General features: G+C 35.6%; 1 pseudogene across 1 annotated transcript; it reads right to left on the minus strand.

Annotated features, from left to right (window-relative positions):
* Window positions 1–3,225: 3,225 nt before the first annotated feature.
* LOC307114106 (M-phase phosphoprotein 6-like) lies at window positions 3,226–5,335 on the minus strand (annotated as a pseudogene). Its single transcript has 2 exons — window positions 5,314–5,335; window positions 3,226–3,732 (listed from the first exon to the last, which is right to left on the minus strand). The product of its transcript is annotated as an M-phase phosphoprotein 6-like (transcript).
* Between the last annotated feature and the right edge of the window lie 8,029 nt (window positions 5,336–13,364).

Consider the following 13,364-nt stretch of genomic DNA (forward strand, 5'->3'; position numbering starts at 1 on the left):
TATGAGATCTTCTTGGAGTTTTGATATGCATTCCCCCAGTGATTCGTGCTGTTGAGCATTTTTATTTGTGCTTGTTGGCCATTTTAATATCATATTTGGAGAAACCTTAATTGAGTTCTTTACCCATTTTCAAATCAGTTTATTTGTTTTGTTGAATTGTGGGAGTTCCTTATATTATCTGGATATTAACTCTGATGAATATATGGTTTGAAGTTATTTTTTCCCATTCTGTAGGTGGGTGATTTTATTGTTTATTGCTTTAGATGTGCAGAAATTTCTCAGTTTGGTGTCGTTCTTTTTGTCTATTTTAATTCTGTTGCCTGTACTTTGGTGTCATGTCTGAGAAATTATTGCCACAACTAACCACGTGACATTTTCCCCATGTTTTCTTGGAGTTTAATATATTCATTGTTACATTTAAAGCATCCAATTTGAGTTGATTTTTGTATTGGGGTAGGTAAGGATCCAATGTAATTTTCCATGTGCATATCTGGAACCATTTGTTGAAGAGACTATATGAGACTATGTATAGTCCTCTCACCCTTATTGAAAATAAATTGGTCATGCATGGAAGGGTTTGTGAGCTCTCTATTTTTTTTTCCATTGGTCTATAAATCTGGTTTTATATACCAGTATTACATCATTTTAATTACTTTTGCTTTATAGTGTATTTTTAAATAAGGGAGTGTGACACCTTCAACTTTGTTCTTCTTGCTTTATTATTTAGCTATACAAGGTCCTTTGAGGATGTTTTTACTATTTCTGCAAAAGATGTCATTGTGATTTTAATAGGGATTGCATTGATTACAAAGATTGATTTGGATGGTATAAATATTTTAATATTTATTCATCCAACCTATGAGCACAGGATATCTTTCCATGTATTTATACCTTCATTAAATTATTTTAATATATATATAATATATAGATATAGATATAGATATAGATATAGATATTTTTTTAATTTTCAGTGTACAAGTCTTTTACCTCCTTGGTTTAGTTTATTCCTAAGTATTGTATTTTTTGATGTTAAGTAAATAATGTTTTCGTTGTTGTTTTGTTTTCTATTTGCATTGGTCATTGTTAAATGTTTAATAATGAAACTGATTACTGAAGCTATATCCTGTAACTTCACTGAATTCATTTATTAATTTTAATGTTTTCATGGAATTTTTAGGGTGTTTTACATGTATGGTCATGTTACCTTGTTGACAGAGAAATTTAAATCTTCATTTCCAATTTGCATGCTTTTTATTTTTTCTTGCCTGATTACTATGGCTAGAACTAGTAGCACCATGTTGAATAGTAGTGACAAGAGTGGGTATCTTTGTCTTGGTCTTGATCTTAAAGAAAAGCTTTCAGTCTTTCCCCATTGAGTATGACATTTGCTGTGGGTTTTATTATACATGGCTTTTATTATGTTGAGGTAGTTTCCTTTGAGTACTAGGATTTTGACTTTTGTAAATAGTTTTTCCTGCATCTGTTGAAATAATAATGTAATTTTTTGTCCTTTATTTTGTTAATGTAGTATATTAGATTGATTTTTTTATATTTGAAACCATCTTTGCATTCAAGTATAAACCCCACCTGGTCATGATGCATACTTTTTAAAATTTGTATTGAACTCAGGGTGATAGAATTTTATTTAGGACTTCTGTGTCAATCTTCATCAGAAATATTAGTCTACAGTTTTCTTATTGTGTCTTTGATTTTGGTATAATGTAATGCTTACCTCATAGAATATATTTGAGAATGCCTCCACCTCTCTGCTCTTTGGAAGTTTGAGAAGAATTGACTTCAGTTCTTCTTAAATGTTTGGTAGAATTCTCCGAGGAACTATCAGATCCTGCGTTTTTTCTTTCTAGGAGGTTTTCAATTACTGTTCAATTCCTTCACTAGTTATAGGTCTGTTCAAATATTTTTTATTTTCACATGATTCAGATTTGGTGGGGTGTAAGTTTCTTGGAGTTGATCCATTTCTTCCAGGTTATCCAATTTGTGTACAATTGTTCATAGTAGTCTTTTATAAAAATTTTTATTTCTGTGACATTAGTTGTAACGTTTCATTTCTATTTCCAATTTTAAATATTTGCATCTTTTATCTTTTCAAAATATTAACTCTTGAATTTGTTGATTTTTATTACAGAACATTTATCATATTTTTTAAATTAATTTAAGGCTTTAAACCAGAAAACATAATTTCACAATCTGACAATTACTTAGTAGCATGCAAATACTTCAGGCCAGAGTGGCATGTTTGTTTTTAATGAATCTACATATAAGTTCTTAATGAATTTACATATAATAAGTTCTCATAATATTTAATTTTAAAATGTATGTATAAATTGGCTTGCATAATTAATTTAAACAAAAAAGTAAACATAAGGAAAATTTAAACACTACTATTAATTTATGAGTCAATTCAAGGTTAGTGACTAGAGAGACATAGTCTTTAAAAAAATCTGAGGTCAAAACATCTTTAGGAAGCAACTATGAGCCTATGTACATTTGAAGATCAAGGGCTAAAATCTATTCTTCATGAATACCATTAAGCAAAGGATGTACAGCATCCATCATACAGCTGCTTCAGAAACAGCATGTTTCCAAAATTATACATTGCTTTACAAATAGACATTACAATATTAATAATTATAGAGAAACCATCAGAATGAGTTTTTTTTTTTTTAAATATATTTTATTGATTTTTCACAGAGAGGAAGAGAGAGGGATAGAGAGTTAGAAACATCGATGATAGAGAAACATCGATCAGCTGCCTCTTGCACAACCCCCACTGGGGATGTGCCCGCAACCAAGGTACATGCCCTTGACCGGAATCGAACCTGGGACCTTTCAGTCCGCAGGCCGACGCTCTATCCACTGAGCCAAACCGGTTTCGGCCAGAATGAGTTTTTAAATATGTTAACTCTCAGAAGGCATCCCCGGGCCATATCTTAAGACATTTATTTTTTTATAATTTTTTTTCTTTACTGATTAAAGTATTACATATGTGTCCTTATCCCCCCATTGCCGCCCCACCCCACCCCCACTCATGCCCTCATCCCCCTTGTGTCTGTGTCCATTGGTTAAGGCATTTATTGTTTTATCTTTATCATTGACAATATTTCAGTTGTCCCCGTTTTGCCTCCTTTGCCACCTCCACCCCTCACCTCCTTCCCTCTGGCCATCAGCACACTGTTGTCTGTGTGGGTGGGCTGTGGATATATTTTAATGTTGGGGCTTTAAGAACATCTTCTTTGCTTTAATTGGTTCTACGTCTCCATTTTCATCTTCTTCATAATGGGCACAATCTTCTTTCTCAGCAGACTTTATTCCACTGGTCCCCACCAAGTTCTCATACCTTATAGCCATTTCTTCTCCTGACACATCAGGCTCCACTGTTCCATCTTCAACTTCCTCTGCTTTGTTCTTAGCATTCATCAGATGCATTAATGTCTCAACTGCAGGATTAAATCCTCTGAATGACATTCTCCCATTGAGAATATCTTCACGTAACAAGAACTCTGCTCTTTTATGAAACTTTTTCTTTAAGCTCTGGCAGATCCCAGTTCCAGTGCTCTTCACTAATGATTTCTTTTTCTTCCTATTCTAGTTGTGTCTTAGTTTCTGAGTCCAGTTCCCTTTGCATGAGCTTGACGCACAGCAGGTTCTTGGAAAACTTAGTCTGGCTCTGGGCCACCACACTGGCTCCTGCACAGCCCCTATGTTCTGCCGCTTGAATTTGTTGATTTTATCACTTGTTTTTCTATTCTCTATTTTACTTATCTCTTCTCTAACTTTTATTATTTTCTTCATTCTGCTGACTTTGGTTTAGTTTGTTCCTTTTCTAGTTCCTTGAGGCATAATAAGTTTAGGTTATTTATTGAGAACTTTCTTCTTTTTTAATGTAAGCATTACCAATATAAACTAACCTCTTAGTACTGCTTTCACTGCATCCCTTAAGCTTTTATGTATTTAATCAAAATGTGGCAGTATATCAATTAAAATAACTGCAAAAAAATACACTACTTTAGCCCTGGCCAGGGTTGCTTAGTTGTTAAATTATCGGCCCATGCACGGAAGGGTCATGGGTTTGATTCCCAGTCAATGACACATCCCTGGGAATCCCAGTAGGGTTGAGTATGGGAGGCAACCAATCAATGTGTCTCTTTCAACTCAATGTTTCTCCCCCGCCACACTCTCGCTCTTAAAAATATATATATATATATACCACCACTTCACTCTTTATTATTCCTCTACATTTCTACATAAAATTTAACCTTGAGTAAATTATATACTAAAATTTTATTAAATGAATGAATCAAGCATCCCATTACTCAAGTATTAGTACATACATAAATAAACTCACTTGTGCTACATTCCCAGAGTTCCTGGTGTCCTATATTCTGTCAAAGACTAAAGCTTCTTGAGTCCCTTTCAAAACAGCTTGTTGTATCATTATTCATTCTTGCCAATCAACATAAACATTGAGGTCATTCAGTTTCCTGGCATAAAGACTGTCCATAAATAAATGAAAGCCTTTCACTCTCTATTGAAGTATCTGAGAGATATATCAATTTTGTCTCTAATGTTAAAGAAAAAATGAGAATAATACTATTTCACAGTTGCCTCCAGAGAGTTTCATACAGGTATCAGGTTTTTGTCCTCTATGTTCTAAATTCAGTTTTGTAGACAAGATCTCACTTATTTCCTCAAGAGAATAGAGACAAAAGTAAACAACTGATTCAAGGTTAAAGCCAATTTGCACTTGATGAACTGTGCCTCGGGAGGTTACTGTTTCTTTTGAAGATATAACGCATACCCAGTCTTTGAAAATACAGTGTGTCCCCAAAACATGTATATACACTTTACCAGCTGATAGCTCAGTTTTGAAAATGAAATATATTTTTAATAAACACTGCCTTTATAATTATTTAAAGTGTGTGTATACATGTTTTGGGGACATTCTATATACAGAGTTAAACTATCTTTAATCCTCTAAAGATATGTTTCTTTATATGATTCAGTATTACTTGGCATTCAAGTTAAATTTCAACACCTATTAATTAGAATTCTGATGTTGTGGCTCTGAGGAATCTACATTTTACCTAATCATATCATATTTTTTATGCAGGTGTTATTTTGCACTTAAAAAACACTGTTGCAAAGTGCAAGATAAAGATTTCTTCTAGCTGGGAATTGCATGGGTGCAGCCTAATTCTTTCACAATAGTGATGGGAATGTTTTTGGTAAAAGAGGGATGTCTCTCTTCAGTTTCACATGGAATTCCAGTGTTGGTAGGAAAGGATTCTTTACTCTGACTCTGGTTGTAAGGCATCCTCTATTTCTCCTTTTACCAAGGGAAAACTTTCTAGGTCTGGCCAGCTAGTCAAAGAGCCTGGAAGAGAGTGTTAGCTCTTTTCTCATCACATTGCTTAAAAGCTAGTCTATTAAGTCAATAGCTATGCTCCAACTCATTTTCATTAACAAATTTGGTCCTGTGATGTTTTTAAATTGTAATCTTATCTAATAAAAGAGTAATATGCAAATTGAACATACCTGTGCTACACCCACAAGCCACGCCCACCAGCCTATCAGAAGAGAGTATGCAAATTAACCCAACCAAGATGGCTGTGGTCACAGAGCAAGCAGGAGGCTTGGGTTTCCCTGGCAATGGAGGAAGCCAAACTTTCTGCACACCCTGGCCGGCCTAGGCCTCCACTCAAGGCTACAAAGTTTCAATTATAGAAGTTACATAAATCCCAACAAAAATGGTGGCAGCCATGGAGCTGGAGAGAGCAGGAGGCTTGAGTCGCCCCTGGTGATGGAGGAAGCCAAGCTTTCCGCACACTCAGGATAGAGGCCTGGTACATGGGTGGGGGCCAGCTGGTTTGCCCTGAAGGGCATCCCTGATCAGGGTGGGGGCTCCCTTGGGGCATGGGGTGGCCTGGTCGAGGGGCCTGTGGTGGTTTGCAGGCCGGCCATGCCCCCTGGTAAATACCAAGCAGAGGCCCTGGTATCTGAGATTTATTTATCTTCTATAATTGAAACTTTGTAGCCTTGAGCAGAGCCAAGCCTCCTGCTCGCTCCATGGCCGCAGCCATTTTTTTTTGGGATTTATTTATCTTCTATAATTGAAACTTTGTATCCTTAAGCTGTTAGGGGTAATCAGGAAGGCAGGCAGGCGAGCAGTTGGGAGCCAGCAGTCCTGGATTGTGAGAGGGATGTCCAACTGCCCGTTTAGGCCCGAACCTACTGGGATTGGGCCTAAACGGGCAGTTGGACATCCCTCGAGGAGTCCCAGATTGGAGAGGGTGCAGACTGGGCTGAGGGACACCCCCCCCCTCCGTGCATGAATTTCGTGCACCGGGCCTCTAGTTTTATAAAATAAATTTGAATAGTGTGGTTATGAAAACACCAAATCATTTGAATTAAACCTAGTTGAATCAATTTATATCTACACTTCAAAAGAAATCAGCAGTAGTATTATTCCATTAAGAAAACCTGGAGCATTTCCTCTCAGCTGTGATTTTTATGTGAATAAAATGTTTGTTTTCATCAATTAATTGTAAATTCCTTAAAAATTCCCAATGAAACATTAAGTTCAGTCCCGAATTAATTCTTGATGTAACAAATGTGTCACTGGTTATCTTTTAGGATCATGGAATTTTTCTAGATATCGGGGATCAAAGTAGGGAAATACCCCAAATTCCAATTCTCATAGAGCATAGTGGAGACAATAAACAAATATATATATATCGGAAAGTATTCTGGGAAAAAAGAAAATCGGGCACAATAAGAGAATTGGGTGTGGCAAGGGAGCAGTCACTTGGCAATGGAGGCTGCTTCTGTGACAGTCATTTGAGGATTAACATGGAGGTTGCGGGAGTTAGCCATATGGATATTTGGGGGATGAGCCCTGCAGACTGAGGTAACAGGGTGAAGGTCTAAGGTGGGAGTTCAGCTAGAATCCAAATACAGCCAGGAGACCACCCTACCCAGCGCTCAGTGAGCATAAAACAGAGTAGAAAACAAGGTCTGAAAGGGTGGTGGATCCTGAGAGGCACTGTAGGTACTTCATTATAAGGACTTTGGGGAGCCTTCCCAATGAGCAAAGACCTGACAACCAGAGGGTCAGTCTGGCCACTGGGAGTTACAGTAACTATTGTTAACAAATTCTCTATCCTAAGTTTGTTCGCAGATTTATTATACAGTTTACAACTTCGTATTTTAACTGAAAAGCTTTCAATATGATTGTGACCTATAAACTTTTTAAAAAAAATCTAAATTCTACTGAGAAAAGAAAGTAGAAATTATTTTTAATGTCATTTTAAAATATTGTAATTTAATAAATAATATTCCAGGCAAGATAATAAATGCAGACAGCATAAGAATGACATATGCTTTTGAGCGAGCTCTCAGCATTTTTAAGTGCTGTTTTCCTCTCCACTAGAATATCCTCTGTGTTTGAAGTAATTATCAAAGTTGGACTTCAGTTTGGGGGATGTGAAAAGATATCAAAGTCATACTGAGATATATGAACTTGTATAAAGCATTTCTACAATTGAAACAATACCCTATTAACTCAATGATTAGTGATTAAATGAAGTCATAGGAAGAGTACTTTTATTGCCTATATAAGAATATATATATATAACCTTGACTTTGAATTCATTAATAACTATCTGGACTTTTCCCCTAATCTGGGTTGTAGTGGATCAACACCTCATATTGCTTTGTATCAATTGTATGGAATTGTTAAGTGAGTCAATATCTGTTTTAAAGGCTAATTTCTGCAAAATATACATAATAATAATGAAATATCCAGTTTTACTATTTTTTAAATATAAGATAATCTAATACATGACTTTTTTAGTTTAGGTTTCTTTGAATACACACTTTTTTCCAAACCAAGGCCTTTCTAGTGCTATTTGTTCACTATCTTAGAGTCCCTTTCTTTTAGTTATTGTCATTCTTCTGGCCTTCCAAGCCTCAGTAGAAGTAGTGCCGCATGGAAGTCATGGCTGAACAGGTCATTTAAAAGCATTCCCTCCTCTTTGATCACACAGCTCCTCTTTGTTCACACAGTTTTTTCATCCAGAGGATTTAATTGCATTTGTACTTGTTAAGATTTTGTTTGTAATACCTTAAAGCGGTTTTGCCCATTATGCTCTAAGCTCTATCCATGTGCGCTTTGTTCAGCACTAATGATTTCTAGCTGTTAGTGGGTACTCAGTATATGAATATAACAATTGATCATTATCCAAATCTCTGTTTATGCCCACACGTATACATAAATTCAAACTGAAGAACCATAATTGGGATATAAATGCATATATCAGTTTAATGTTCTACAAGGAGTGGGAGAAGGGGGTCCATGGCGGGGGGTGGGGTGGGGAAAGATGACATCTGTGATGCTCTCAACAATAGAGATAAATTTTTAAACACAAAAACAACACATACAAAAATAAAATAAATGAACATATACTTGGGTGAGAATTTTCTTAAAATCTTACCTTTTCAGGGAGCAATATATAGAAATATTTTGCAAATACTATAGGTGTTTAAAATAACCAATAGAAACTGGATAGTAAACATTTCATGTATTTTTTAAAATATTTTTTTTATTGATTTCAGAGAGGAAGGGAGAGAGAAATAGAAACATTAATGATGAGAGGGAATCATTGATCAGCTGCCTCCTGCATGCCCCCTCCTGGAGATTGAGCCCACAACCCAGGCATGTGACCTGACAGGGAATCGAACTGTGGTCTCCTGGTTCACAGGTTGACGTTCAACCACTGAGCCACACCAGCGGGGCAAACATTTAATATTTTAATGGTACTTCATGACAACCTGGTCCACCTTTTAGCATTGTGGAAATTAGTGTGCTCTCTAAAAGCAAAACCCTGGTTAAAGGAACCAAATGAAAGATACCATCATAACCAAAGCCATTTTACAGGAGTGAAAATTACTTCTTCACTTAATCATGTTATGACAAAATCCATTATGATGATGGATACACCCAAGGACATTATTAATATTGAAACGAAATTTTAAAAAACTGGTTGTTTCAAGTTTGTCTCAGAGTTTTCTTAGTATAATTGTGGGTAATATGATAAGAAAAATGGATTTTATATGAAGATAGATAAGATTTCATTAAAAAAAACCTGTATATTACAATTATGATTAATAAGCATTACTATTTTAAAGGAAAAACAAATTACTAGGGAAAATGATTAATAGTAAAGTACTTATAATAATTAAACTACAGCTCTGACATTGATAGACTATATATAAGCTTCTTTGCATAAGTAACTGAGAAACCTTTATGTGTAGCAGAAAGTAAGGGTATGAAGGGCTTGTAAGGTATATGTCTCCTTGGGCACACAATTAATTTGGTTGATTTATTATTTTGCTTAGTATATTCATAAGTGATGAGGTAAATAAACATTATATAGCTCTGCCGATGTGGCTCAGTAGCTCAACGTCAACCTATGAACCAGAAGGACATGGTTCAATCCCTGGACAAGAACATGCCCAGGTTGTGGGCTCTATCCCCAGTATGGGGCATGCAAGAGGCAGCTGATCAATGATTCTCATATTGATGTTTCTCTCTAAAATCAATTAAAAAAACATTATATAAAAAATTTTATATAGTGTGTTCAAAAGAACTACAATGATTTCAGTTAAAACATGTATGTGGAATTTCATTATAAATTATAAGATTTTTTAAAGTTTAATAAGGATCATTAATAAAATTTATGAATATTTGTGAGGATACACCAAAAATCATTTAAAGAGTCTTATCTAAAACTAAATGCTCCCTCCTTTCTGCTACCATAACCCTCTGTAAATTATTTTATTATACAAATATTTTTCTAATAAGTGTAGTGCTTGAAAGAAAAAATGCTATATTTTTTATTATAGCATAATATCTGGCATCTGTTGGATTAATTAATGAATAAATTAAAGCTAGTTACAAAGTAGCTAAAGTAATGAAAACACAAATACCCAAATACCTTACTACAATGAGATAGTTGTATAAAAATGCAGGCCATTCCTATACATTGTCATTATTTTGAATGCTTTGTGGTTCGTCCTCTTTTATTTTCTTCTGTTTTTTTCTCTTTATTGAGTGAGGAGTACTACATGTCAGGCCTTTAGCTAACAGTGGTGGTAGTGACAGGAAGGTTTTCAAACATAAATCTAAAAATACAGTATTTGAAGAAATGACTTCTGAGGTGTATCTTAAATAATGAAGAGTTCCCTCAGGATGAAAAGGGTGAGTAAAGAAGTTCAAATGGCATGAAGGGGAAAATAATGCATGTGCTACTATATAGAAAACAGAGTTTGGGTGTACCCGGGAAATAGTAAAATAGAAGGAAATAGGATTGGTAACACACACTGGTTAGGTTGTCAGATCCTAGTATATAGTGCTAAGGGAATGAGGCTTTATTAATGTTTTATGTGGAATAAAAAAATTTCTCAATTAGAGTAGAAAAATCCTTTTTTTTTTTCCATCCTACAGCCTCTATTACTAGTGACTTAATAGCTGGCATGAAACACCTCCTCTATAGTATACTCCCTATACTTACTATTTAGTCAGAATTTAAAATGTGTCATAAAAATATTAGGCCTTTTTTCCCTACTCTGGCCTTCTCTTTCATCAGACTTTAGAAAATCAGCAATTATCAATATCAGTATATTGTTAGTTAAATTATACTTCCAAATTTTTATGCTTAGAAAACAAATAATTAGCCGAAACCGGTTTGGCTCAGTGGATAGAGCGTCGGCCTGCGGACTGAAAGGTCCCAGGTTCGATTCCGGTCAAGGGCATGTACCTTGGTTGCGGGCACATCCCCAGTAGGGGTTGTGCAGGAGGCAGTTGATCGATGTTTCTCTATCATCGATGTTTCTAACTCTCTATCCCTCTCTCTTTCTCTCTGTAAAAAATCAATAAAATATATTTAAAAAAAAAAGAAAGAAAACAAATAATTAGAATAGCTGCATGAAAAAATATATATTAACAGAGTCTATGGGCTTGAGACTCAATTAACCAAGATATAATCCTAAAAATAATTTTTGTTACAAAGAACATTTATTTCCTACAAATGAGGTTATATTTTACTAGAGGAGATTTTCTTCATTCCTAACTATAGATTACCCCTTTCCCCTTAAATCAGGAGTAGATCTTAAATGAAAGATGTTAAATAGTACCTATCATTACCTCATGCAGTCAAGTTACATAAAAATATTGTAGTCTGAATTTTAATTAGCATTATGTTGTGTTTGTTTGTAATATCCACCATTTCAAAGAATGCCTTACTTCTTCCAGGACGGTTCTGCCCTTTTCTGACTCTGAACTTGCCACATTATATTTCCTAATCCTGAAAAGCTCCCTAGCCCTCATTCTCATGACAACCTATCCTTAAGATTCAAACACAATTCAGTTATATTGCTTTCCTCTATACTACCATTTATTTGTATGTTTCAACCCTTTCTTTGAATAGAGTTGGGTCTTAATGTATTTCTGTATTCCTAGTAGTATTATACTTAAGAAAATACTTTTATTTATTATATACTAGAGGCCCAGTGCACAAAATTCATGCACTGGGGGTGGGGGTCCATCATCCCGGATTGCGAAAGGGTGCAGGCCAGGCCAAGGGACCCCACCAGTGCACAATTGGAGCTGGGGAGGGATGCGGGATGTTGGCCAGCCAGGAGGGACTGCGGGAGGGCTCAGGGTGTATCCAGCCTGTCTCGCTCAGTCCCTATAGGCCGGACCCCAGTAGCAAGCTAATCTACTGGTAGGAGCATCTGTCCCCTGGTGGTCAGTGCACATCATAGTGACCGGCTGACTGTCTGCCCCCTGGTGATCAGTGCACATCATAGCAAGTGGTTGAGCAACCTTAGCATATCATGCTTTGATTGGTTGAATGGACGAACGGACACTTGGCATATTAGGCTTTTATCATATAGAATGTTTGGGGTTAATTCAATGTAAAATATAGAAGAGGACTAAAAGATAAAATGAGAGAACCATTATGTAGCAATTGGGACCAAACAGATAAAAAGCAATACACATAGAATTGTACACTTGAAACATATATAAGTTTATTAACCAATGTCACCTCAATAAATTTAATGGAAAAACAATCGAACTCAAATTACCCCATGGGTAAAAATTTAAAGAATGTAGTTTTTTCTTCACAACTGAAAAATCCAGGTGAATATCTAGCATCCTCCTCCTCTTGGCTTTGCTTTAGGGTACAACATGTCCACAGAGTGAGAGAGACACCTGCAAATTCCACCCCTTCCAAGCATATCCAGGTTTATAAGTACTTAACATTTGAAGAGGGACATCTCTCCCTGAATATATAGCAATCTCCAAAAAAGAGATTGTTCCTACTTATATATCTCATCCTGGACCAATCACTTTATATAGGGATGATTATTTTGAGTGGCCACCCTAGTTAAAATGCCTCATTTTTGTCTGCACTTTCACCATTAGAATCACATAGATATATTTGGGGAAAGGGGTAGTTCTAGAAATGATAAATTGATGTTAGAGATAAAATAATATATATCCATCATATAAGTAGACTTTTGGTTCCATTTACCTCAAATGCTAAATCCTGTCTTTTAGCATTTGCTAGCTGTTATAGAAGAAGGTTCCTTAAGTGCATTGAACCTCAGTTTCCTTTTTATAAGATGCATTGAATACCCAGAAATAGCGTTTATCTTCAGGTGATGAAGATAAGAGATATCAGGGATAATGCAGCTATAACACTCAACATGATGGTTCACAAATAATAATCACTCAAAAATATTTGCTATTCTGACAGTAACACAATTCTGAATCTTAAGCATTTCATAGTCTGGTCCTTTGATCCCTGAATATTTTTTTTAATGCAACATTAATTTATCGGGTTTGAAATAGTGATTCATAGGGATTTGGGCTAAATGCTCTCTGGGGATACATAGGAAGGAGCGAAAGGGAGAGGGAGAAATTCGTCTCATCTGAAATTGGAGCCAGCCCAAGTCTTATGAGTTTTACATGTTGTGCCTCCAAAGATTTTATTTGGAAGTGGAATTCCACAGCTAAAATATATTTTGTAACCTCCTGCTGTGCTAAGATATCATCTTTATAGGTCTAGGTAAATCACAAATGGTCCACCTAAAATAAAACAAGACTTACAGCAAGTATGCTGTGCTTGTTACAGAGGACTGAGCAAAGAGCATAGGTAAGGGATGTCATACATCGCATTGCTCCTGGAAAGCAATTTATAGTCTCCACTCTACTGAGCATATTTCAGCTGTGTCACTTTTATAGAGAGAAGACAACATTGTTGTAGTATAATGCCATT

The sequence above is a fragment of the Cnephaeus nilssonii genome, assembly GCF_951640355.1.
Source record: "Cnephaeus nilssonii genome assembly, chromosome: 18".
In the NCBI taxonomy this organism is placed as follows: Eukaryota; Metazoa; Chordata; class Mammalia; order Chiroptera; family Vespertilionidae; genus Cnephaeus; species Cnephaeus nilssonii.